Source organism: Leptosomus discolor, chromosome 16, assembly GCF_034619465.1.
Source record: "Leptosomus discolor isolate bLepDis1 chromosome 16, bLepDis1.hap2, whole genome shotgun sequence".
Taxonomy (NCBI): domain Eukaryota; kingdom Metazoa; phylum Chordata; class Aves; order Leptosomiformes; family Leptosomidae; genus Leptosomus; species Leptosomus discolor.
Genome location: NC_141406.1, coordinates 10,808,438 through 10,836,347, shown reverse-complemented (window position 1 = coordinate 10,836,347; position 27,910 = coordinate 10,808,438). Strand labels below are relative to the sequence as shown.

General features: G+C 36.8%; 1 protein-coding gene across 2 annotated transcripts in view; it reads right to left on the bottom strand.

Annotated features, from left to right (window-relative positions):
* RIMBP2 (RIMS binding protein 2) overlaps positions 1-27,910 on the bottom strand; it is a 146,686-nt gene that overhangs the window by 78,974 nt on the left and 39,802 nt on the right. The window lies entirely within an intron of this gene.

Below are 27,910 nucleotides of genomic sequence, written 5' to 3'. Positions count from 1 at the left end.
AATTCAATTTCTCTTTGCCCATAAAACCTTTTTAATATAAACATGCACTACTCACATCATGAATATAGCTTTTAAAATACCTTTCTCGCTGTTGCTTCATATAGAATTCATATTAATTTATGTCCCCTTAAAAACATATATAATCTTCATTGTTGTGATTTGTACATGTGCTGATATTTAATCAAAGTTTTATATTTAAAATATACACGACCTGAAAACAGCTCCTAAATCTGAAGACCATTAGGATAACCAATCAGGAAGAGTCTAACCAGAGCACAGAATTCATCTTCTGCATAAAATACCAGTTGATTAGCAAATAATCTTACTTAAGGAGAGAAATGGAAAGGGGAGTAATAATAATCCAAAATATTTCGATTTGTGAACTGACTGACAATAAACCTGGACTCAAATGATATATAAGGGGGAAATAAAATAAAAAAATTAAACTCTGGGTAGTGAAAATAACCCTACTCAAGGAAATCTCTGAAAACAGTGGGACAATGTTAAGGGTTACTACTGCTACTGGGATATAGTATTCCACTTTACAAAATTAAGTGTTGAAAATTTTTCATGCTGAATTAAAGATCAAAATGAAAATAATTCCAATGCTAATAATATTTAGCTTTAGGGCTTGTCATATTCAATTTTTTTCAGCTCATAAAAATCAATTGTTGTGGCAGTTACAAATTTAAAGCTTTGTGGAAGTTCTCAGGAAAGGCTGTGAGGATAGGAATAAAAAAAAAAGAAATACTGAAAAACACTAGTCACAAAGAATGTCTTATTTTCTCTATTTCAGATTGCTACTCACCAAAACAACCAAAAAATTTGATCCTATACTTACGCATTTAAAAGCTTACTTCTAAATGAATTATGACCTTAATCTCCCAGTACTCTAACTGAAAGGTGCTGCCAACTAGTATATACTAACCAATATAGTTCAAACACTAGCTTCTGGACTTTCTTTTGTGACAGAAAATACGATGCTTTCAATGATAACATTCTCCATCCCTGCATAAGAATGGCTTTTCATCTGAACAATACCTTCATTCATCTATCATTCAGCCTTGGTTTAGAAACCTCAAGATGACAAACTTTTTTCAGGAGACTGTATCAACATTGAGCCATCTGATCGAACGAAGTTTAATTGATCATAATGTAAAAAGAAAAAAAAAAAAAAAAAAAAAGTAAATAACTGATTGAGTATGTATTTCTGATCTGGTTTGAGCCACCGAAGAGCTGTTAAAATAATTCAAATCCTGTACAGCCTGGACCAAAAAGCTGGTGTCCAAGATTTTTTCAAGTTTTAAGCAAGTACAAGGCCAGTTTGAGAGATAGATTAATGAAATCATTATTCTGTTTAATAAAAGATATGATTTGGTATAAAACCTAATGTGTTAAGATTGCAATCAATACCAGAAACGGTAAGACAAACTCCTTGTGCTGTCTACTTCATCAATTTTCTGCTTTTTCCGTTCACAGACACACAAAGGGACAAGCACATTTCAAAAAACACCTACAGTAATATTCACCATCCCAAAACCTGGAAAAGAATGCATTCATTTTAAATTCTGGGAAGATGTAAACTAGTTCCAATTTCATTTAACCTGAATTTATTTTCACTTCACAGTTTCTGATCCTCACATGTTGTGTATTATCAGTGCAACTGAGGAAAACAATGAAGAGAAATAATTAATCTGTATTAAAGGTAAAATTTGTCAAAATTATGTTTTCTCATGAACCATCAACTGGGAAAAAAAAGAGAAAATATTATATTCTATTAAAATAAGCCTCATGTTTCATCTTAGTATAGCAACCTCCTAAGCAATACACAGACAATATCAGCATAATTTCTGAACTCTCCCAACTCATCAATCAAAAAAACCCAAACAAGCCTATGGATGAAAATCTATTCATGAAGTAAGAAATTAATCTCTTGTAAAGTAATTATAATTCTCTGTGCAAAACAAATTCTTCAAGAACATTTAAAAACTACACAAAAATTTCCAGCACTTTAGACACTTGAGACCAGATACCATCAACCATTTCTACCTGTCTATTATGAATTTCATTAACATATATTTTTATTTTATATTGAAGTATTTTTCAATTATTGCTTTTTCTTTTTTCAAGGGCATTTATTTGTAACAAGGAATGCTGAGACATCTTCAGTCCTCAAGCAAACTAATTAGCTCTAATAAAGCCAAAGGAAATTAATTTTTGTTAAATATTAAGAGATAACAAATTTAAGTGATGCTTCTGAATTAAATTGGGCTGAATTTCAGAACAGAAAGTTAATCAAAGGGGAGGTTCAATTATCTCCCATTATGAATACAGATTTTGAAATTAGGCAATATTTCTAGGCACATGAAGAACAGAAAAAAATAGTGAAGTGTACCTGTTCATACAACGGTTATCAGGAAACCTCAGGAAAAACAAAATTAGACCACAAAATAGCAGAGAATATACAAAAGAACATAGCTTAACTGCATTTCTGTACATACTCATTCAAAAGTATAAATAATATCAGCTGAATATCAACTCTGCCCCTACGCTTCCAAGGGACACTGAGTGGTGTCTCATCTGTCACTTCAACACAGAAGTGAAGGCAGTTAGTTACCCTCTGCGTTATTTTTAAACTAGACTGTGATCATAGTCATGCATGCATTTTAAATGTTGTAGTGTAGGGACGTCAAATGCAAATGATGCCAAGCTTTTCTTGAGATCAAGATGAAATCTCATCATACTGACACTAGGTTTAAATGAAGTTGGGCATCACTGAATTCTCTCTGATACGGCTAACAGCAAAATGAAGAATGAAACTGAAAATTAAAGATAGCCCCAGATGGCTGCACATTTATGAAGTTTTCTGAAACACAGATTTCATATCACTGATTCTCTTTTCCTGTGTCACTGAAGAATGACACCAGCCTGCAAAAAAGTGATTACCAGAGATCACTGAGGTACCAGAGATCAGATGTCTTGACAGATCCCCCTGCTCCAATGACCATCAAAATGTCTGTCATTCTGAGAGACATAATAGCATATAAAACATTAATATTTCTCCTAGATTTCCTAATGTAGAATATATAGCTCTGGAACTTTTATTTAAAGTATTTCATTTGCCTGTACCACTAAACTAGCTTCTATTTTCACAAAAAACATTTTGACAGGAATGTTCATCTATGAGAACTATTTCTTATCACCTCATTGCAAATGATACCTACATTTGTGAGAAGGCTGCCTCTTGGTGAACTATCATTTCAGCGTTAGTGTGCATTTTAAAATGGAGGATCCCTGATTGTGGAAAACCTAATATAAATATGTGAAAATCATGGACTTACTCTCGTGATGTACTGTAGGAAAAGCAGTGGCTAAACATGTTGCTTTTGATTAAATGCTTTACATTTCATCATATATGTTCAGCTTTGATTTAGCACGCCAACCCTTCGTAGGTAAACTGCTGATTTCAGCTCCACTCTCTCTAACAGAGGCTCTCATGAACACATGTTATTCACTTCCCTGCATGAATGGGCCTTAAGAATTTATGAGCCCAAACTACCATAAACACAAGCAAATAAAAAGGTGGAGTCTCATTTGTTCCGTTTACACGCATGTAAGAAAACTTACTAACATTTTCAGTTGCTAAAAAGTTCTTCCACAATGTTGATGTGATTTTTTTTTTATCTACATATGAAAGAAAGAACGCATGGCAGAAGTCAACTTAACATACGAAACCAAAGTCTGCACTGTTCTACTCTTCTGTATAATCTTCACTTATTTCAGGTTATTTCATACTCTAATCTAGGGCACAGTTTGTCCCACTACAGAACAGCTCATAATGTGGTACAGAAAGTACCACTTACAATCTAAACAAACCACTTTTTAGTGTTCTGACTACCAGCCTCTTCCCCCAGAAAAGTGAGTTATGGGGAGAGGAGTATGTATGTTTGCACACGCGTGCTAAACTGCATCCACACACATATGTGCTCCATGCAGAAAAACGAAATTCGACTAGAATGTGTCAGCAACCTGTTGATTCCAGAGTTTTTATATATTAAAGATCACTGTTGGGCCAACCGAAAATTCTAGATATAAAGAACTGTTATGTATGTTACCTTTTGACTGCCAAAACGTAGCCCAGACAGCTGATCAGCTCTGAAATCACCTATCCTTCTCATCCAAAGGAAACCACAATTTTGCTTTTTCTTTAAAAGTCTCTGTTCCTCTGACTGTAAGCCTACATTTCACCTTATTAAAGGATAACTTCGGACACTCCTGACAATTCCTTTCCTCTTGTATTGCCAGTTTGGTATGAAGTCTATCTGACAGAAATCAGGGGTAAAATCTGTTTGGAGGAATGCAAACTCAATTTTCATAATAAATTATTATTTTCCTACTTGCAAAGACTAGCACCATTAATGTGAGTGTAAAAAAGTTGTGTAAGCATTTTACGAGTGAGTCACACAATTCTTTTCTGCAGAAGCTAGAAATGGATGAATTGTCTTTTTGCGTATGTTCTCTTGACTTTCCTTAAAAAAAATAAAGAAGACAAGAAAAACATGATCAGACATGGCAGGTCGCTCAAGATAATACCAAAATGAGCTCTTTATCAATCTGATAATGGTCACAGGACAGTCACAGTCGTGTATTTAAAATCAGGTGAACCTCAACAACAAAAAAATATGGGTCTTTAAAGGACCTGGCATACCCAGTAGCAAAGTAACCCTGGAAAGAGGACCTCTTCATAGCAAAGCTAGGGAAAGAGCAAGTGGTAAACAAAGGGGAAAAAAAAAAAAAGTCATGTATCTACGAGCTGAAAGCAGAGCATGGAATTGGCAATTAAAGCAATTTTGTGAAAAGCTAACAACAATTATGTTGTAAAATACGTCACAGGCAAAATTCAAACACCTGTTTTTACCTGCAAGATGAAACACTTATGCTTTCTCTCTACCTCCATGAAAGAATCCATGAAACCTTCTAGAGTGCAGGATGTGAATACAGGACCCAGCATTTAATTTATCATTTACCTCAGCAGCAATGACAGTGTTTTGACTTTCTCCTAAATTTGCAAATCCCCTCATTAGTGATCCTTTCCCTCCACTAGTAGTTTACTGTTGTTCTATTTTGCTTCCAGCAAATTAACACTAAATTGAATTCCATAGAAAAAGTGTTACAGGCTTTCTCCCCCACGCCTGATTTAATCACATTTTCTTCTCCCTCAATTTACGCTACGTTTAATGATGGAAATTATTTTTAAGATTGATTCTGATGATTATGCTTATTATAGCTCAGAGGATTACTCTTCCTGTCTATCTTTGGCTAATCCTCAAAGAAAAGATTTTATCTGGAACAACTTGTGAAGGCCAAAAGTGATATTTAAAACAAAAAGACAATTTCTTTTCCCTTCTGCTTCCCCTTTACAGCATTACACCCAGTGTGTGGCAGAAGGCGCAAAGTCCTTACATATTTCCTTCTTTCACAAATAATACTAGCAAATGGTGGAGAATGGACAGAAGAACTAGAAATAAATTAGTATCAATCATTTGAATCAAATGTAGAATAAATTCTTCTCATTATGGACAAGCAATCTACCTATGGCCAAGCCTACACATAAAGACATCTGTTTAGTGTTTGAAAGTGCTCTGAAATTCTTTTAAGAAATTTTTATTTATTAGCAATAAGTCATGAATATAACCTTCCTTTTTTTTTTAACTTTCTCGATATAAAAATATTGCTTTTTAAACCCCTATGCTTCAAATTATTTGAAGTATGATAGGAGATTATCTGCTTAATCCGTTTCTTTCACTGAGGCATTTCAGATTTCATGCAACTGTGCAAAGTTTAGTTCTGCTTAAGAGACCTGTGAAGCTCTTCACAAAGCAGAAAATGAGTCAGGAGAAAAAATATACAGCCTTAGGTTGGTTTAAAAAAAAAAAAGTGCAGTGAAATTGAACTACAAGGGAGAAATTTTGCATTACATCTCTTATTGACACTGTAACTAGCTAGAGAATCCATGTTACCTTTCTCCTTCCATTTTCTTCTGAAAAGGTGGCAGCTGAAGGAAGCTTGTTAACTCCATTTCTTCAAACCTACGATTCTTTTTCCATCCTTGTCAAATGGAAACTGCCATTGGGTTAGGAGCTTGACCAAATGCAAACTGCTATGGTCCTCAAAAACTCAGATGATGCCTATTTATCCAGAGGAAAGGAAACTCACTACCAGCATGCTTTGTATTTCAGAGGATCAGAATCTGGGCCTTTTCTTTACTGTTTTCAGGATAATTCAGCATGATTCAGCCTTGGTGCAGCCAAGACTATATCACCTTAAATGGTCTTTAACTACATAATTAGCTGAATGACTTAAAATCACTTTATTCTTTCTTTGAAAATAACTGTATTTAAGTTAATGCTGTCTCCTTAACTCGGTCTCTTAACTCAGCTGTTGCTAGCTGAACCACATGTAGAAAATGAAAGAGCCGTTTTCCCTGAGGGTCCCAAATTGCCCACAAGGAAGTGAGGTGCCTCTGCAGAGTAAAGATGGCAAATTGAATGTTATGGCAACGTATGTCTCTGCATAGAAAACCTGAAAAGCCTGACCTGTTCCCTGGACAGGTTGGAAAACAATCCAAATTTTGAATATTTTTTCTCTGCCAGATTGTCAAATGACATTATTTCTTCTTATGTGCAAAATGTGTGTTGGAAGTTGCTCAAATGCCAAAATGAGTCTAATCTTGCTATATTGTGGTAGAGAATAATTTCTAAATTTAGGAAGTAATTGCTTTGCTGTCCAGTGAAATGTACACTAAAAAAAATAATCTCCCTAGGCAAGTCCTCATTTTAAACACCAATTCAGACTTCAGTGAACGCAAGCACTAAATGTTTGGAAAAAAATGAAGCTGTATAATTCCATTGTTGCAGTTTACTGTTTTCATTGGTGCTTACTGTGTATCACAACACAATCAAAGCAACAATATTCACTGGTTAGATACCATCCAATGCATAGTTAAACTGCTTTGGAAATATTCCAAATATTCCTTCTTGTAGAGGATTTTGACTTTCTCAGATGTGGTTTTATTAGAATTCTGAACAAAAACTTGACATATTGAACTTTGTGCAAATGAAAGGAAGGAAAAGTTCTTGGTTTAATTACAATTTAACTGACACTGCTACCCTAGAGCAGTTCCTTGCCAACTTTAGCCTTGGGAAAAACTAAGTCTTTGATTTCAGGAATTTCAGAGGACTGAGTTTTTAATCCAAACACAAACACAGGCTGGGCGATGAGTGGATCAAGAGCAGCCCTGTGGAAAAGGACTTGTGGGTGCTGGTGGATCACAAACTGAATATGAGCCAGCAATGTGCGCTCACAGCCCAGAAGGCCAGTCACATCCTGGGCTGCACCAAAAGCAGCGTGGCCAGCAGGTTGAGGGAGGGGATCCTGCCCTCCACTCTCCTCTGGTGAGACCCCACCTGCAGTGCTGCGTCCAGCTCGGGGCCCCCCAGCATAAGACAAACATGGATCTGCTTGAGCAGGTCCAGAGGAGGGTCATGAAGATGCTCAGGGGGCTGGAGCACCTGCCCTGTGAGGACAGGCTGAGAGAGTTGGGGTTGTTCAGCCTGGAGAAGAGAAGCTCCAGGGAGACATCATAGTGACCTTCCAGTGCTGAAAGGGGGCTGCAGGAAAGGTGGGGAGGGACTCTTGATCAGGGAGGGTAGTGATAGGATGAGGGGCAGCAGTTTCAAACTGAACGAGGGGAGATTCAGATTGTATGTTAGGAAGAAATTCTTCCCTGTGAGGGTGGTGAGACACTGGCACAGGTTGCCCAGAGAAGCTGTGGCTGCCCCCTCCCTGGCAGTGTTCAAGGCCAGGTTGGATGGGGCTTGGAGCAACCTGGTCTGGTGGAAGGTGTCCCTGCCCATGGCAGGGGGGTTGGAACTGGATGGTCTTGAAGGTCCCTTCCAACCCAAACCATTCTATGTTTAGCTTCGAAAATCTGAGAGACTAGAGTGAACAACTAAGCAAACAAGCTGGCAAGAGAATAGTTTGCCATCTGCAATTTGGCATTGGGATGGATTCTAAGCTTGATTCGGTATAACTTCTTGGTTTGCCAGCGAGACAGGGTACGTGTAGCTCCCATAAGGTTTAATCTGGAGCCTGAAGTCTCACCATTGCTCCCAATAATCTCTGGTAGCCTGGGATCTAATAACAGTTTCTATGGCATTAGAACCCTGTCTTTTTGATATACTGCAGTATTATGACACTGCAGAGGAGCCCACAAGTGAAACTATGCAGGAATTCTGTATTGAAAGAAAAAGTGAAACATCCATCTTTATTCTTGGAAATTTTTTCATGGGACTGAATGCTCAGAAGTGAGAATCTTTATGATCTTTAAAATGTCCTGTATTCTAAAAATCTAAAGATGAGTACAGTGATGGATTTTTGAAGAGAGAGGTTACATTTTAAATATGGCCCCAATGTCCAAATTAAATGAGATACAAAATCTCTTATATATTCAAAAACATGGAAAAAGAAACAAAGCTCTGGTACACTGTTGTACACAGAAATGACCATGTCTAAACCTGTGAAGAAGAGTAGGTTGTAGGTTACTTTGACCTAAAATTTACTGCTCTTTAATCAGTGATTCTACAAAAGAACAGATAGTGTAAGAGCAATAGAGGGATTTTCCTATTCTTCTGAAAAAGCTTTATTACACATTCTTAGTGTGTCTATGTTGTTCGGTGACAGGCAGATACATAGGCACAGAATGGCTTCTCTTCTCAACTGGATGAGCTACAAGAAGATGGTTTCTAAAAATAATTTGTTTTGTTCAGCAATAGCTTTCGTCATTATTCTTCTTTTTGCTATTCTTGCAGTCTGTGAGGAAGGCTAATTTTTCTTCACAGATCTCTGCATGTGTTCTAACAGCTCAACCCAGGCTCTGACTTTTCAGCCTGCTTAGGAACCAGAAGAGCCATTTGCATGGTGGGAGACATTAATATTACTTGAATCGAACCTGCTTGAGAACTTTATTGCCATATTCTAAAGAAAAGATTCAAAACAGGAATGGTGGGGGAAGAAAATGGGAAAGAAAAGTATTAAAGCTCTTGTTCACTAGCAGAAATAACCATCTCACTTTTATTCACTACCTTGATATTGGCACCTGAAAAAAAATGAACACTTCTTTTCTTCTAAGGCACGGCTTAAAGTGCAATCTAGCTATAATGGGCTGAGACTGCAGGCAAGCAACATTTTCCCAGAGAGTGAACTACCATTCTCTTGCAGAAACCTACTCACTCATTTGCTAGTGTGTGGAACACCACACACCACCCCTACCTCCTGGCCTCTTCATGATCACTCAATTCATAGTTGAATTGGATCTCTGCAGCTTCTGACGAGGACACAAGTTCCCTTCTCCTTCATTAACAGACACTCTTAGAATGATGAAGTTTGAAGAAAGACATGACTGATGGAAACCAGATGGAGAAATCAGCAACATGCCCAGAGGATGTCTCATGATTCACAGATCACTGTTGGCAACTTGGTCTTGGAAAATTAAAATAAGCACATTATTAAAGGGCTACTGTAGCTTCTTATTTCATCAGTATTTTAGATCTTTGGAGGGCTTTTTTTTAATTAGTTTGTTTTGTACCAATTAACACAGGGTTCCCAAAACATCACGTGTACTATTTGCAGTATACAAGCAAAATTAAGCCCTTTAAATACATTTTCAGATAACTCAGAAATATTTTTAAATTATTATTCAAGTTGAAACAGTTATTTTGAATTTGCAGAAAAGAAAAAACCTGCTTTTCTTCAAAGCCATCATCATACTTTTCTTCAGTATTGACCATTGTATATTTATTACTTCAAATAAATCAGAATCTGCACACGAAATTTGGCACTGAACTCAAACATCATCAAATTTCACTAAACACTGAACTTGAAATGACTAAACACTTTTTTTTTTTTAGCTGTTAGCTCTATCAAACTCCTCCTCCTGCAAGAATTCACAGAGAATTGTGACATTACTGAATCTACACTTTCTGTAAGAGGAACTGCAGTCCAAAAATATCTACTGTGCTAAAGCACAGATGACTTTCTCATGCACCATCCAAGATAGCAAGATTAAAATCCTCAGTGATTTCAAATGGTTAATATTGACCCTGAATAAAAAGGGCTTCACTCCCTATAATATCAGATAAAATACCAGCCTACCTAATACCTCGTGGTGTTCAGCTACTTAAACCTAGTTTAACAATTTTTTTACTGTGCCTTCCTATTCTTTTTACATTACTAAATATAGTGCTACTTTTTCCCAGAGGTAGAGAGTTCCCAGTCACACTTGAGGGGTTGTCTTGGTTTTAAACTTAATTATACGGTAATGTGCTAAAAATGCTGTTACAGGGGAGGACTGCAGTCTTATTCATTTTACAGATAAGGATGCAGTCCTATTTTAGGAAAATTATTTCCCGAATCTGAATAGTTGAGATCTTGTAAAGGGTATGTCCCAGCTCATCTGTCAATCTAATTTGGTTCATGTGACAACAAGATGCACTCACAAGGCTAGAATCAAAGAAACAGAACTGAAATTCCAAAACTGGAGTTAAAAAAGCCCACAAAACAAGCAGCAAAGGGGAGTAGGGTTAGGAGTTACCCTTGTGTAAAATTCTCTTGACCCAATCACACAGATATGGCTTTTTTATTTACTTATTCATTTATTTTTAGAAAAAGAAGGGAGGAGGTATTTTGTTTTCTTAGCTCTTTCATCTTTCTTTTGGAAAAAGAGAACAAAATTTCCTCTTCGCTAGAAATGTACTATTCACTTTAAGCACTGAGCCCTGTAAAATGTGGTTACAGTATAGGCTTTATGGTCACTATAGAATACATAAAACTTAACATACTCAGGATGGTTTTTTACATGTATTCCTTTTATTTCACCTGTTGCCTGCAATCTGGATTCATGGAGAGAAAGAGCTCCTTCAGAGTAGTCCACAGCATGGTGATTATGGGACTCATCATGGATCACAATTTGTAATTTCACTCCAAAACCTCAGCTGGATTCCCAAATTGACAAAATAGGTTATTTCATTTCTACAGGACTTCTAGAATGGAAGAAGGCTTTGTTTAATAATGCTTTGGCACTCTACGAAGTCTAGGAGGCATCCATTATTCAGTCAGCCAGCCTATAAAAATTACATGACTTTTAACACACTTTTTAATTGCTTTTAATTATTAACATTTACATTGCTCTCAAAATGACAAACTGTCTTAGCTGGAGACATGGTTAAATTTTTAATAACACTGGAAAACAAAGCAATAAATCTCAGAATGTGGATTTTAAACATATTACATGCATAGGTATTTATAGAGATAGCATTTTCTATACAAATATGTATAAAATTCTATCTCTCTACATATATATATATATATAAAATATAAACACAAAACCATATGTATTATATATATATATATATGTTTTCCTGCATGTATCGTTAATGAAATCTCATGATCATGCTATTCAGAAGGTAAAAAAGAGATCAAGCTCAGAAAGCCGGGGGGCTTCACAGGCTTGAACAAAAAGCCTGTCTTACCATAACTTTAATTTGTGGAATTTTGTCAGTTAGGAGAATGGTGAGGCTGCTAGAGATCATGGTGTAACAGGCTTGCTACATATATCATAGTTCTAATGGAAAGCACTCATTACAAAAAAAACCCTCAGAATAAATTATTTTATTTGTGTACAAAGGCAGCTATCAATACACTTGTCCATTTAAAAGCACTTCTCTCCAAAGAACTAACTTGCTTTACTTTTTTTTTACTACGCCATCAGATATCAAATACCTCGCAATTCTACAACGTTAACTGGCACCGAAAATCATTAAACACAATACTTATTGAGCAAAACACATAAACTGCACTTTTGTTCTCTCCGTCTCTCTCTGTGGTGCTCTCTTAGGACATTTCCCAATGGGGAGGGACGCTTTACCAAGGAGTGTAGCGATAGGACAAGCGGTAATGGTTTCAAACAAAAGAGTGGAGATGCAGATTAGATATGAGGAAGGAAGCCTTTGTTGTGAGGGTGGTGAGACACTGGCACAGGCTGCCCAGAGCAGCCGTGGCTGCCCCCTCCCTGGCAGTGCTCAAGGCCAGGTTGGATGGGGCTGGGAGCAACCTGGTGTAGTGGAAGGTGTCCCTGCCCATGGCAGGGGGGTTGGAACTAGGAGATCTTGAAGGTCCCTTCCAACCCAAACCGTTCTGTGATTCCACGAACTTGTATTTTAACAACTTTCTGATCTTTATATGCTAGATCTTCAGATTAATTCTAAACTTATTCTGGGTTTATTAACCTCAGAAAGCAGAGGTAGGTTAAATATAAAAACTTTATTTTTTTATTGAACCATGGCTCTTTCTCTAATGATTTTTGCCAGAAAACTGAAGTTTTCCTGGTGGTGTCACTGTCAGATATCTTCCATTTTATATGACCTGCTCATTTCAGATAAAGTTTATAGACACATTTGCTGCCAAGCAAACCTTTTACCTTCTGAAATTTCCAAACATCTGTTTTCAAAAAGTCAGCTCTGTCTGAAATGTTAACCACAAAAGAGTAAATGAGCCACAACACTGCTAAGGCTAATGTCATTAGGTTGCCAAGAGACACCTTGAATATAATTCAGATCGACTCATGGTTAAAGACAGCCAGACAGTAATGCTGTTAAAACATCCCCACAGGCTTCTTGTTCCTTCTTTTCTATAAAATTATTCACACAATTACAAAACGGTTGAAACATTTTTAAGAAGAGTACTAGAAAGCAACGAAGATAGTTCTCTGCTATTGGGATGTGGACATACCCAACTGCTCATTCTCTATCCTTTCTCTAGTCATCTTTCCCCCTGGTCACTGACAGCACCCTTCCAAAAAGATGTGTCTTATCCTTTTTGCTGTATCACTTTCTGTTTGAGCCCTGAATGGGCCTCAATCCTCTGATAGGAACCTTAGGAGAATGTAAATGAAAGTCAGACTCCCCATGAAAGACTTGAACCAGTTTGGAGAGCTGAACCCTGAACTCTTAAGACATTAGTAACTATTTATCATAGGCAAACAGTGTGGAGAAACTTGCTCCTCTCTTTAACAAGAATTAGGAGGCACCTTTCCTTAACAAAGGAGTGAGTCTCATAATTGTCCAACTTTCAGGACTTTAAGGAAATGGAAAAACTATGCAAGAAAAGTAGGGAAACTGAGTTTGTTTCAGAGGAATGGAAAGACAGTAGTGTTACTACAGTGCTGGCAAACAAGAGATTGGTTTCCTTCTGCTACTTCTGAATAAAACCTGCAAACAATACTTCTTGGTTCAAATCCAAATGATAAAAAACCCTTGTGTGACAACTCTATATGTGCACCAGAGACGATGAACCTGTTAAAATTACTTCCTGAAGTTGTAAAGTTAGGTCATAAGGGATTAATTACATACTTGAGAAATGCCCAGAATACATCTTGCCACTATGGATACTTTTCCTGTGTTTAGGGGTTTTTAACTTTTCTTTTCTACATTGACTTCAGACCAAAGTACTGCCAAATTTATAAACTAGCACACATTTTTTACAGAGAGAAATATGAACAGATTCTCTTATGAATATATTTTTGTCAGCTTTCTTTATCTTTTACTCTACTGCCCACTTCATAGTCTTGGTTTACATTTCAAAATCTGACAGGAGCAGGGTTTATTCCACTAAACCAAATTACAGGTATTAATTAATGGCTCTCGCTTGTTTGCCAGCTCCTGCAAGCAGAAGGATAGATAAAAATGTATTTGCAGCAGAATTTAATTACCCATTTTCAAGCCACTGGCGTCCTGGCAAAAGTCTCCCAATGTAGTGCAGAATAGGACTTGGATTAAGAATTAATTTACTGTCAGCAATGATCTGCAATTTAATGGCTTAATCAAATTTGCTATGAAATTGGTAGGGAGCTCTGGAGCCTAATATTGCCCCAGAGCCTGCTGCATCTAAAGACAGGTTTCAGACATCCATAACGTAATCATCATCGAGCAAATTCAAGATCTTTCTCGTATAATCAGGAACTGCCTCTAGCAAGCTTACTACTCACATTACAAAGTTATAGCTCATGGATTTGAAGTTCCGTGCATATGTTTGACTCTTTCCTCCTCTTCCAGCTGAGTGTCCCAATGAAACTGTACTTGCACGAATACTAAGATTAACATGTAAATACAGGCCAGTGTGTGACTAACACATTCTTTCTTGTCTTTTCGAATCATAATCCAAATATAGAAAACTGCTAATAAAAAAAGACGAAAGGTTTTAATACACAAATGTTTCTTTCAGCTCTATTCAGAATTCTCCCTACAGTGGACAGTATGATTATGGAGTTCTTTCTGTGGAAGCACAGCTGAAGACTGAAAAAAACATAGAGTAAGACTTTGAAAATCACAGTTGAGAAAAAATCAGCTATGAACTGAGCCTTTTGTTTGTAACAATTTCGAAGTTTAAAAGATCTTGACTATCTTTAAAAATAAAATCAATCCACATTTTCTGCTAGAGGCCAACTGATAAAATAATAAAAGACTAAATGCTGAAACAGAAAATGTTATGCCAGAAATAGGGGGATAAAAACCATTCTCTTGAGCTTTCAAGGCCAGACTTTAATGATCTCAGAGGCTCTAACCTTTCAAAAATTATGAATAAGCTTCTCACATGGGGTGCTTAGCTGGGCTGAAATATTCCAAACTCTCTGCAAATTATCATCGGTTGTCAAAATATCCTGGGGGAAAATCCTAGAAGTGCTTTGAACACCATTCCATCATAGCAGCTTACCTATTTTACTACTTTTTCACTGCTAAGATTATGAATCATCCTTATGTCTCCCATTCTGTCACCCATCCATATTTACATCACATCTGGCACAATGCTACTAGTACATCCAAATACTTCCTTTTGCAGCACTGAGGACTGCTTTTTTTCTTCCCCCACCTCCCTTTTTTCTTCTTTTTCTCTTAAAAAAAACCCAAAAACCTCAAAGCTTTTCCCCCTCATTTATTCTCAAAACAGAGTAATACATAATACCTCTACCTCTAAGGAAGCTCTGCATCACTAAGTGGTATGATACTTTCTATACTGAATTTAAGAAACTTGGATGCAGGAGTTTTGGTTCTTGACTCCTAAGTATGAAAATTAACATGGATATATTCAGACTGGTACAGACAGGACCATTAGGCAGTCCTACACCTTCACCAAAAGCTGACACGGGCACATGTGCTGGAAGAGTACATTCCCTATTTATGGTTAAATGAAACTCATGGGTTACAAATGATGAAACTTATGTGTAAGTGAAGATCTAGTATAAGTCTAAAAAATACCAAGCTTAAGTTCATTGAATCGCTAATAGCAAACTCTTGTAGTAGTATTTAGGTTAGTTAATGAATATGCCGTTGTCAGAACTCAGCATGCACCAAAGGTAAAATCAGAATTCTGAAACACCAAACCAACCCCTGCCAAAACCCTAAAATGCACAGACGTAGTGGACTACATGTTAAATTTAGTACTGTGGATGGATGTTTGAGTAGTGATCACTTGTATAAAGTAATTGCTTAAATACAGGAGGTAAGGTGAAGAGTTGAAGAATGCATCTCCATAATGAAAAACAAGCCAAAGTCTTAAATCATAGCTTGTCATTCCTAGTAATCACTCCTGTAGTATTTCTCAGTTGAGTTTACATACAATATATAAATTGATGGTATGTCCTTTAATGAAAGTGTTGAGTACTGCAACATGGAGTCAGACATCCAGAAACCTCTCATTAAGCATTTGACCACATCTATTCTAAAAGTTGTGATAAAATTACTGTGTCTATACCTTAATTAAAAAGGCTCATCAGCTTTTATTTGGAAGACTGAGCTTTAGTCCTCTAGCCTCACATCCACTCAACTGAGTTATCAGCTAATAATAATAATAATTTCCTTAACGTATGTATAGATCACTGGACTTCCCATACATCATTTTCTTAACAAATGCAGCGCTCACATATATTCTGCAACATTGCTTTGTTTAGTTATCTGCAATGACAAGTTTCTCATAACATGAAAATTTCTTCAAAAACAAGAAAACTCTACTTTTTTAAATCTAGTTCTAGAGGGTTGCTGCACATTCTGTTTTATATTCTATAGGTCATGTACGATAAGGACATGTTATGAAATATTATGCCATTTATTCTCTGAACTTTGAGCTTGGACTTGCCTCCAAAGATGGCTAAGAATATAGTTGTAAGACTATTCAACGTCTTAACAAATAAGTGTATACTTCATCAGAAAAGCAGAATTTTAATTCATAAAAAATATGCAAAAATCTCATTTACAGCATTATATTTTTCCTCTGTCAACACAGTCTATGTGCTAGGATGGTTATGCTCATCCAGAAACTGCAAAGTACCAGAGCACATGTACAGATCTTAGAGGATGCAGCAATGACGGCAATGACAATACTAGTGGGTTCCAGTTGTTACAGGTGTTCTAAAAATCATCTCCCTGCCCATTACAGCAGTGAACTGAAAACAGCAGCTCCTACTTTCTAAACTCCCATTTCTCATCCCAGACAACACTTAATGGAACTAGCAGGCTTAAAAATTCACTCCACACATCACAACTTCAGTGTGTGATCTAGTGCTGGTTTCTTCACTTACACATCAGCAGCCTGGTTTGTTTCTCTTCTCTCCACAACAGCATGCCTGGCATTACCTGCATGTAGCATTGCCACAGGTGATTTTTTTTTGATCCCATTACAACAAGAAACTGGACATTTTTAAAACTTAAATTGTTCTGGACCTTGATCTAAATTTTTAAACTGTCAACTATTCAAACACAATTTACACTCTTTCCAAGTTACACCATGCTGGATTTCCTCTCAACATGAGAGAGTGGTAGGCACGTTGCTTTGTAAATTCAGAACAGAATTTGCATTGTGTACAATAATATTCAAATTTACACACTGAATTCTTTTCTAAACAGCTGCAGAGGGCTAGCTGCTTAGAGCAGGCAACAGCAAAGCCCGCCCCCATCTCAAGTGGGAAGCTAGGCTGCAAACCATCAAAATGCCAAAGGCACAAAACAGCATGCTTGTCCCAATTTCTTCAAGTTATTTTGGTATACTTTAAAAAAGCAACAACACATAACTCATTAATTACAACCTTTCAAAAGTGTTTTCCTTTCCCCCAAACTGTTAAAATTCAGTAGAACCGCAGCCAAAGTTCTAATAAAACTATTTTCAGCCTTTGTCATGCAGAGAACATCATGAAGAGTCTCATCTTTCTATTAATGCAAATGTATTTAAGCAGTCAGTGCAAGAAACTTTAAAATATGCTAATCACTGTTTCTTTGGACTCCAGTCTCTAATGTCTTTGCTGATGTGTACATATCACAGACAGGCTAAGTAAAGGGAACACCGTCATTTAAAGTGCCAATAAGTATTCACGTATCAACTCCATAAAGTGACAGCCATATGTATATTTCATTGCCACATTTCTATATTTCATAAATTTCCACATTTAACATCCTTTTAATAACTAATGTTCTTATTTTCTGGTGTCTGAGCTGAATTGCCACAGTGTGTTATAAATGGAAATGCTTTTGATAATCACATGCACTTTTTTTCTTTTTAAAGTGATTCAGTGCTGATGAAAGAGGCCAGATTGACAGCCTTGCAGATTGGAGTTCCCTGTTAATCCACAAAGAAAACAAGGCACAGTCAGGGCAGTAGCTGGGCCAGCTTCCCTCCAGCACATCTCCATTTAAATCCATAAGAGAAAAAACAGCAACATACACACCACATCTTTAAGTCACAGTCTGACTCTGCCTGCTCGTATCCTTGGCCTTACTCTTATTTTTACTAGCAGAGAAACTAATCAAAGCAATGCATATCTGGGTTTGGACTGCTTCCTGTGAGCTGCTCTGTAGCACACGTTTAAATCCAGCAGCATACATCACTCTTAGACCAGCACACACGTCTTCAGTGTGTAGTTAAAAGACTGCGTGAATTTTATATAATTAAGTGTTGAGTTAAAATTACTGGTTCTTATTGGGCTTTAGCACTCCTTTTCTGAAAGCAAGAGGTTCTCATCTTCTGAGTGTCCCATCAGGAACGACAGATATTTTCTTCAGTGGATTGGTATGATAAGGGCAAACCTACCCAAGATAGACACATATAAGTCTCAATTTTGTCACTATTATTTATGAAAATGAATACGTTTTATTAGCAATGTGGCCAAAATATTGGGAAAAAATTATTTTGGATTTTACTTATCTACCATACAGTGCATAGCAGCAAGCATCACATCTGAAAGAGGAGGCCTAGACTCTTGTCCAAACCACTTGTTAACTCTTAATCTATAAAACTGAACTAGAAATCTAAAGATCAAAGACACTTTTTTATACGTCAGCAATCAGGGGAGAAAACGCTAGCATAGAAATAAACAAATAAACCCAGGACTTTAAAATACCAAAAGCAGCTCAGCCAGAATACTCAAAACAGAGCTACATGGCTTAGTCGTATGGCTACATGAACACAACAGAGTGATGTGGCCAGAAACAGGAGCATTTCATTGTGCAACGATAGCTGTGAGTCTTAGCAGCTCCCTCAGACACACCACTACCACATTCAAGTAAAGTCCTGCCTGCCCAGAGAGAACTAGGGAACTGTTAGTAAGGAGACAATGGGTCGTCCCCTTCTTAGTAGACATGCAATTATATAGCTTTTTTCTTACCTCAATAAAATTCCATAACTAATATTAGCCTTGGATTTTTGTAAAAGATTAAATCCCATTGAAATGAATCCCCTAGACATTTTTGGAAGCATGAGTTGTGTCTAGAATTGCATTTTATCTTCTGTTAACCGGAATGATACAGCTGTTTGAGTATATTTCAAGTGTTTGCATTCATTTTTTTCTCCAGGTGATGATGCCTATGCCATTTTGTTTCTGGAATGTCAGCTCTTAGAAGTGATCTCCAAATTTTCATGGCAACTGCACAAAACATGCCATCTACTGCTAAGGAAGGAACCAGGAAGTTTCAAAATATGTTCACAAGTGGTCCTAATGTAGCGTGCTTGGATTTGAATCATATTCTCTTCCTTTATGACTACATCTCATATTTTATGAATTCTAAAAACCCACACAGAGAAAGAGTTAAATCATATTTGCCTTGCTGAAATGAATAGTCTCAATTACGTCTTTGAGACCATGCACTCGAGCCAAGATACTTTTGGCTCAATATGAGCATATTTTAAAAATGTATTGCTAATTATTTATATAGCTTATTATCTCCCTGCTATGCTGAGCACGACTCATTTCCCTTGTCCACCCACTGCCTCTCAGGTAACGATGAACTAATGGTTTGCACATGTCTGAAACTATTACTTTTCTTAAGAAGGAAAAAACTTAACCAGCGCAGCCACTTCAGGGGCACATTCAGTGAATCCAAAGATGAGATCTCGCTGTCATTAGATTTGAGAAGCAAAGCACTTACATTGCAACTTTCCCCGACAACCAGAAAATCACCTATCAAGGTTTCTTCAAGAGCAATGCAGGTACCTTATAGACAGCTGTGTGCATGGGAGTAAGAGAGAACACCCCAAATGATGATTGCTTCAAAACTGTTTGTTTTATCCAAGGTAGTTAAATTCTGGCCCTCCAAACAAGACCCCAAATGATGTACCAATACTGGTACATGTTCCCCAAGGAGAGAAAAAGTGGCCATTTACACAGAGCATGCTGCCAAATGTTACTGAGCCTGCAGTCCAGCATATAGCTGTTCGTTGCCCCTCTCCCAACATGACAGAAAATAGTAAAGCTGATGGGCACACTTCCACACTCCTTAGCATGTCTTCACACAGAATAGGTACTGTTAGAATGTATTTACACAGGTTAGCTACAACTATACACACTGTTTAAAAGCCCTGTTCTGCAAAATCTTATGCTTATCAAAGCACATTGTAAGTTGTCTGCAACGTCAGTGGAATTGCTTGTGCCAATTATTTACAGTGGGAAAGAACTGAAGTATTGCCTATACTTTCATACACCTCACTATTTAACAGTGATCTTGCATGCTGCCAGTGCGCACTGAGTGTTTTCAAGTGTCTGAAGACACTCGAACCTTCAAACACCCAATCTTCATCAGTTAAAAACAGAACTGGAATGCTTCTTTGGAAGGCAGAATCACAACTGCTGCTTCAAATCAGAGATGCACTCTTGAAAGCATTTAGACAGACAAGTAGAAGATTCTATGCCTTTAATAAACTGGTCTTCTCCAACTCCCAAATAAATTCGATTCTCATCACGGTACTTCATGAAGTTCCAAGCTGCAGAACTGTTTGCTGAAGGACAATGCTGAAGACTACAGAACTTTCAATTTTAACTTCAGGTTAATCTATCGTAAGAATTAAAAATTCTGGGACTGCAGTTTGTAGTTACGTAGTTACTTTTGATCTAAACACAAACATTCCGCCAGACTTACCTTGTCAGTTTTAAACTCTTCGTAGAAGGATGCCTTTTAGTTTTTAAGCCAACATTTGTCAGTAAAGCACCTGTTGCATTTGGGATCTGTACTAAGATCCTCAAACAGATAAAGTACATATAAAAAATGCACGAGTGTTAAGCACAGGTTAAGACAGAAATTTGCAAACCTCAACATACACTAATATGCTCCTGTTCACACATTTGTTTTTCTGGTTACATTTGATGAAAGAGGACAGCTCAGAAGTAAAGGTTTTATATCTCTTTGACATCCAATACATTTTACCCCGATACGCCTTTTATCTCTGACGTACACCACCACGCCATGGACTCATCATAGGCTCTGATATCCATATTCAGAAAGCGATTTCATTTAAAACATCTTTCTCCCAGCTGTGCTGCCTTTACACTTTGTACAGCATTTATATAAACTGGGGTTTTGATCCAACACTTCTGATGTTTTTTAGCCACTGAAGAGCAAGTCTGACAGCTTTCGGCAGCCTCCTTGCTGCAGTTCTAATCATTAGTACTTCTCCAGGAAACAGAGTGAAAAGTTTGTTCTAATAATTATTTAGTCTGCATTGCATTTATATGTTGTTAGAGAACAATTTGATTATTCATACAGATAAGGCTGTAGCTTGCTTGCACTACTCATATTACTAACTTTGCTGACTTCAGTGGTACTACCAGTAATCAGAATTTAGCCTATATTATGTGAAAAAAAATTAACACCAACACTACCAAAAAGACTTGCAGATATTTAGAAATTGAATACAGACTCTTCTGGCTTTAGGTTATCAGTTTTAACAGAACAGAGATTCTTTTGCCACCCAGTCACTCATTGGAGTAGTGATTGCAATCTTCAGCCATATGAAAGATGCTAAAGAGTCTCTTGGAAATGCATTGAAGGATTCAGCCTAGTTCGGTTCGAGAACAAGAAGACAACTAGAAGTTGAAGAATCATAAAAGCCAGCAGCAAAATTACTATTAAATGGTTAGTTTTTTGGAAGCCTCAGCAGAAAGTCTGAGACAGCTCTAGACCTGAATATGAGCAAGCCAACAGCAGAGGTGTTGACTGCTGTTCCTACTGGAGAAAGCTTTGATATGCACTATCATTTTCATCATCTAGGTTTGATGTAATACCTATTTGAAGGCAAAATATAGATTCTCATATATCCTTTAAAAAGAATCAGTCAGTCCCCTGAATTGTTCATAAATTAATCTCAAGCCAAAATCAGAGAACCATCATATAATTCACCTCTGACTTCAGTAGTAACACCACTGAGCCTAAAGATTTTAGTACGGGGTTTATGTTTTAGGCTTGTATTTTTTAATATCACCTGAATACTTTGTCTCCAATCAATTTACTGGACAAGAAGCCTTGCAAATAAAGCTACTACAACATCCTGCAGTCTGATTCATTAGGACAAAAGCTAATTAAATCATGTTCTCTCCTCAGATGTACTATTTTGTCTTAAAGACGATTAAACAAGAGGCAAATGTAATTAGGATAGGAGAAAGTATAAGCAAAAAAAAATGAATCCTATAATTTGTTTCAGAAAAATGAAGTAGTAAATCATCTTGCTCCCCAAGCCTTTTGTTTTGCTGTAACTGATAATACGTGGTGATTCCTTAACCTTCTTGTCTGATACAAGTATTACCTTTGTTGAGGCAATTCAGAAGGAAACTGGGACTGTGACAATGGACAGTACCTCCAGGAGAAAGATAATATATACAGCTAGGCTTATGCAGATGGCGTCCTTTCAGAGGGCAATGAACAGAACACCAGTAAATTTATTAAAATATAGACTACATCCATAAACACAAACCAAGATTTAAAAAAAGATATATACACTGTCTCTTAAACAGAATCCCAACTCATATCCCCGAATCAGAAAATAACTGTTTTAGGGGAGGTGGAACCTTTGGAGGTTTGTGTCATTGGCTGTTTGTTGGCTGGTTGCATTTTAATGACAGAGTACAAAGCGCAAAAAGAAAAACCATGCCCTGCAAGCCCCACCTGGGAATGAGAAAAATCTGCATTCTGTTCCTGAATCTATCTTCGCCTTCCTTTAGATATTAGTTATCTTATTTGTTCTGTTCCTTACAGAGGAATACAGATAAGAACATTTCATTCTGGTCTGTTTAGACCAGATTCACTGCTCAGTTATCTCAGTTATATGAAGATCACTCTGTGATGTCTCCTAAATGCACTCACAAAACAGAAAAGCTTAGTTTTTAATATGAGACTCTGCACAGTTTGAATACATCGTATACAATAAAGGTTATCAGAAGGCCTTACATTTGAATTTTATAATCCAGAAGGATTAATGGATGTTTTTATGAGAGAAATCACAACTACAGTCCTATAACACTTGAAAAATACATAGTGTATTTTTTCCAGCTTTATAACATGTCAGCATTGCCTCCAGCACAGGCAAAACTGCCCTGAGTCTGCTAAAGGCCTGACTCACCTGTGCTGTTTGGAACATCTGAGCACACCTCATGTCTCCAGAGCTCTCTTAACAGCCACCGACGTGCATGTAAACTATTCAATCCCAGGCAGCAACAGCAACGGTGCCTGAGAGTACCTGCTCCCAGCTGGTGCCCCTCCTGCCCTGTGCTGACTATGGCTCTGATTAGTCCACCAAAACAAAAAAAGGTGGAAACTGTGTTACAAGAGTGTTTTTATTAAAAAGGTCACATTTGAGTCAACAATCTCTGTAAACTGAGGAACCAAGAATACCATGTTCTAGGGAAGAAAGAAAAAAGGTCAGCCTGCTCTCACGGCTACTAATTTAATCCAATTTTATGCTGGACATGTGTCATTGTTTAGGCCTTTAAATATCTTTTACTGCTTTCAGGAATGTAACAACCTGCTTGAACTCTGATTAGAAAAAAATGGGGTTTTAAAACCACATTAAGATTTATTTTCGATGGATGTTCTCTTCACAGCCTGCAGGTAGGAAAGGCTTTTATTATACTGGCACTGTATCAACAAAATCAAAACAGAATTCTGCATTTGCACAGGCAACAGTTAATCTAGAAAATTTCATTAGAAATGGAAGTTTATGTAAGTCATTCCATTGATATGAAGAAGAAAACTGCAGATGGAATGGTAAAGGCAATTAAACTATTGAAATAGCTTATTGGCACTCAGTGCCATATGTTTAAAAATGCTCAAGAGACTCCCAAAATGATAAAAATTCAAATACATTATGATTAACATCAGCATTTGTCAAAATCCAGATACTGGTTTTGGCCATGGATGTAGTTGCTTTCATTGCTAAAAATCTCATGTACAGGGCACAGGAAAGACAGGTAACCTTAAAAAGTTCCTTTTGTAGAGCCAGCTATCTAGGCTAAATGCTAAGTCTATCAGAAGCTTTCGTATTTTTTGTTATTATACTAACATATAGTCTTGTTGTTCTGCCATTACTAAAGAGACTGCAAACCATCTCTGCATAGGAAGTAATACTCAAAATATTTACAAATTAAAAAATAAACATTTTTTTAGAAAATTTCAGCCCAGATTTGCCTATTATTGTAAACATCCAGTGCTCTGTCCTCAGTAAAAAATTAATCCAAGCAAATGTTTGGGAAGAATGACAGACTCCTGCTTTGCAGAGAGGCAAAAAGACTTAAATCGAGTACAGTGTGTATTTTAGAGAAACCTACATGTTGCAAAAGACTAAAGCAGTTAAAATTCTCCATCATGAACATGTGATAGACGGCTATATCTCATCTAACTGCTGTTATAGAAACTCTGTGGACATGTTGCTGCTACGGTGAAAGTGGCATTATGCTCACACTAATGTCCTTTTTATCAGCCTCAGATCAAAATGCAGAGCACTTTAATTCACAATCAGGGAGCTGCACGTCATTCACTGCAGCTGCAGGCAGTGTCAAATGCTGCTGTTGCCTGGTAACTAACAGGTAACTGGTGCAAGTCTGTTATATTTATGTACACAGAAAGCTAATGGCAGAAGGCAAAGGGAACATTTGCTTGTAGATAAAAATAATTTGATCTCTGTTTGCTAAAATACAGGATTTTCCTCTTGCAGTGAAGCCACTGCTGAAACACACAGTACCAGAATGAAAAATTGCACTTATTTCTTCTGATCTTCAGTGTAAACAATTAAAAGTTATTGCTACTGATATAGCTGTGGCAATTCATTAAAAATTAAATAGGACTGAACAGTAAGTTAAAGTTTAGCCCCAAAGTACTGTAACTACAGTATGAAAGAAACATTATTTAATATTTTATTCAGAAATGTTCATCCTGGCATCAGAGTATCTAGCCCTCTCACTATCCGTACTGTGTAAACAATAGTGTTTTAAATAGAGGCTGGTTTGGATGTCCAAAGTTTACCCTTTATCCAGAAGGCTGCTACTGCCCAGCAACTATTTAGATTTCTTGTGTTCCTCTTAAATGCTGACAAACTAAGCAGTGAGAATAGACTCTGAATGGACTCAAAGATACAGTCTACACTGGACTGAAACAAACTGCTGCAAATAATCATTTCTTTATTCTGTTCTCAAGACCCTAATCCAAACCACTGTTTTCTGTTTTACAACACAACTTCATGTTTCTTGAAGGCATGAATTATTTGTGTGAATGAAATTAACAGCAAAACTCCTACTAATTTCCCATTTTTGACTCAAGTTGTTTTGTGAGTGCACTGGGTCTGAGTCTACAAACAACTACCTAACTTCTCAAATGCCTTCTGTTACAGGACCTTCCACACACAACGTTAGAAGACTGACTTTGATTTTTTTTACCACAAATGTCTTTCACCAACCTTAACATTCAGTTCACATCACAGCTATGTAATTATTCTTTTCAGAAGCAGAGATGCAAAAAAGGCATTAACAGCCGTTGAAAATATCACATTTATATACTTTTCCCTTGTCATATTAAAATAATTACTTCTGATGCAACTGAACTCATATCCTTCAAATGGATAAATCCAGCACCGAATTTAGAACCTCAAGATTCAAATATCACACTCTTAAAGCAAAGCTTTAAGCCTTTACTTGCAGTTCAGTGAGGTACAACATATGATAGTGAGAACATAAGGTTTAAAATGCTATCTTTTTATAACTTTTCTTTAAACTATTCTGTTTGTTATTGGTTGCAAAGTGCTTTGAAGATCAAAGGTGATATATGAACTACATCTTGTAACTCAGTCACCAAGAGATGTGAATCAAGTAACTGACCAACATATATGCTCCTTGGAACTCGTCATAATTGGAAAATAAATCACAGTATGTTATTTTTTATCTTATTATCAGGACCTGCCGGTCCTGAAAGGTCTAAAGGACTTACAGTATGCACATATTCCGCACACAGATATGGACATACATGTTTTTACTTTGGCACAATAGCTCAATTTTAAAATGGGACAGTATACGGTAGTAGCAAATAACTCATATATGCAGGTCTAGTTATAGGATCAGGTCTTGTTTAAATACAGGTATAACTTCAATTATGCAATAATGAATTGCAATTAGCTCCATGCAGAGTGCAAAAACTGTGTTAACAGCTATAAAGCTATAAACTATAAATCCTTACTAGCAACTCCTCTGACCCTTGTGCATCAAAATAGAGTACATTCTCTATAGAATTTAAGAATATAATCTACAATCGTTAAGATAGTCTACAGAAGGATACCATACAATACAAAACGTGATTTTAGTATTCTCTGTTTTATACTTTTCGAGAATCTGTTGTTTGAACTCACTATAAATGTAACAGGGCCATTTTTTAAGGACAGGTATACACTACCAATAATCATAAATAAGGAACATTTATGAATGTAAGTAAGTATCCCTATTTACATAATCATAGGATAATTTAAGTTGGAGGACTCTGGAGGTCTAAATTCCTGTTTAAAGCAGGGCCAGCTTCAGAGCTGGTTCAGTTTGCTCAGGGCTTTCACCAGTTGAGGTTTTCGGCTCTCCAAGAAAGGAGATTCCACAACCTCTCTGCAAAATGACTATCCTAATTTTAAAGATTTTTTTTTTCCTTGTGTAATAGGATCTAGCAAGAATTTCCCTTGCTAGAGCTTGTCTCTATTGACTTTTGTGCTTTCACTGTGCATGTTCGTAAAGAGTTTGGCTCCATCTTCTCTATAGTCACCCGTTAGGAAACGTTACTCTTCGGTGTTCTCTGAAGAGTAATAAGCTCACTAATCATATCTGAACACCTGACCCCCTGTTTTTGTGGAGAAAACGTCCAAGCTAATCATTATTTACAAGGATGTAAATTACAAATGTAATCATTAATTACATTTACTCAAGGAAGTACCACCGTAGTAAACATATTTGCTAAAATAAAGAGTACCTGAGGACTAATAAAATCATTTGTATCTTTGGCAAGTAGAATTCAGAGCAATAGCTGCCGATGTTGGGACATAAAGAGATCTAGGGAGCACATTGCAACTTTGAGATTTTGCTTTGTAAACTGAATTTAAAAAGTATAATTGTTTTAGCACTGGAGAGTAATGTTATTCTATCTCATTTGAAAAGAATATTTCTCTGTAAAATAGCATAATGTTGAGAAATAAAGCCTTGAAGTTTATATCTAAACGTCTCTGAAACTTGTAGTTTACTCTGTTTCAGTTAAATCTGAAGTCAAACAACAGAAATGGCTTATGCTACTTCATCTTGAACTAGTATTTCTGAACACAATTTCAGATGCTTTACCCTTGATAAAGAAAGAACAAGATTTTACCACAATTTGCTTCAGTTATTGGCAAAAAACATGCTGCTAACAGATGACAGACAAGTCACAAAGTTTCGACATTTCTTTCCATTCAGAAGTAACTGTTCTTCTACTAGGACTAAATAATAAACACCATATAAAGGAAATGTACAGTTCCAAACTTATCAATATTATTTGCTCGATATCATTATTGAATCGAGTCAGTTGTAGGTTTTTTTCAGTGTTTCTGAAATGATAGATAAAATATAGACAGTTTCTGCCATTCTAGAAGTTCATACAAGGATTCTCATGCCCCAGTATTATGCACTACTAAGTGCTCGGATTTGTTTCTGACAGCAGTAGCACAAGACCAGTCACCTGCCCGTTGCTCACTCCCCCCAGGCATGCTACGCTTTCCAAATGTGCCATTACAACTGCTTCTGCAGCTGTAGAAGGAACTGTATGAGGAGCTGATCTGTGCTAAAACAATGCTTGGGCAGGCAGGGGGAGAAGTAGCTTGATTAAGCAGGCGCTTCTATTAAAAGGACATCTGTGAAATTACGGTTTAGGCATCTTGGGCAATTGGCAAGTTTTTAGAGAATAACCCTGTACACAGTAGATCTCCTCCTCTACTCACGGAACTTCATTCACTACTGAAAAATCTACTCCAAAATTCAACTCAAGACAACTAATTC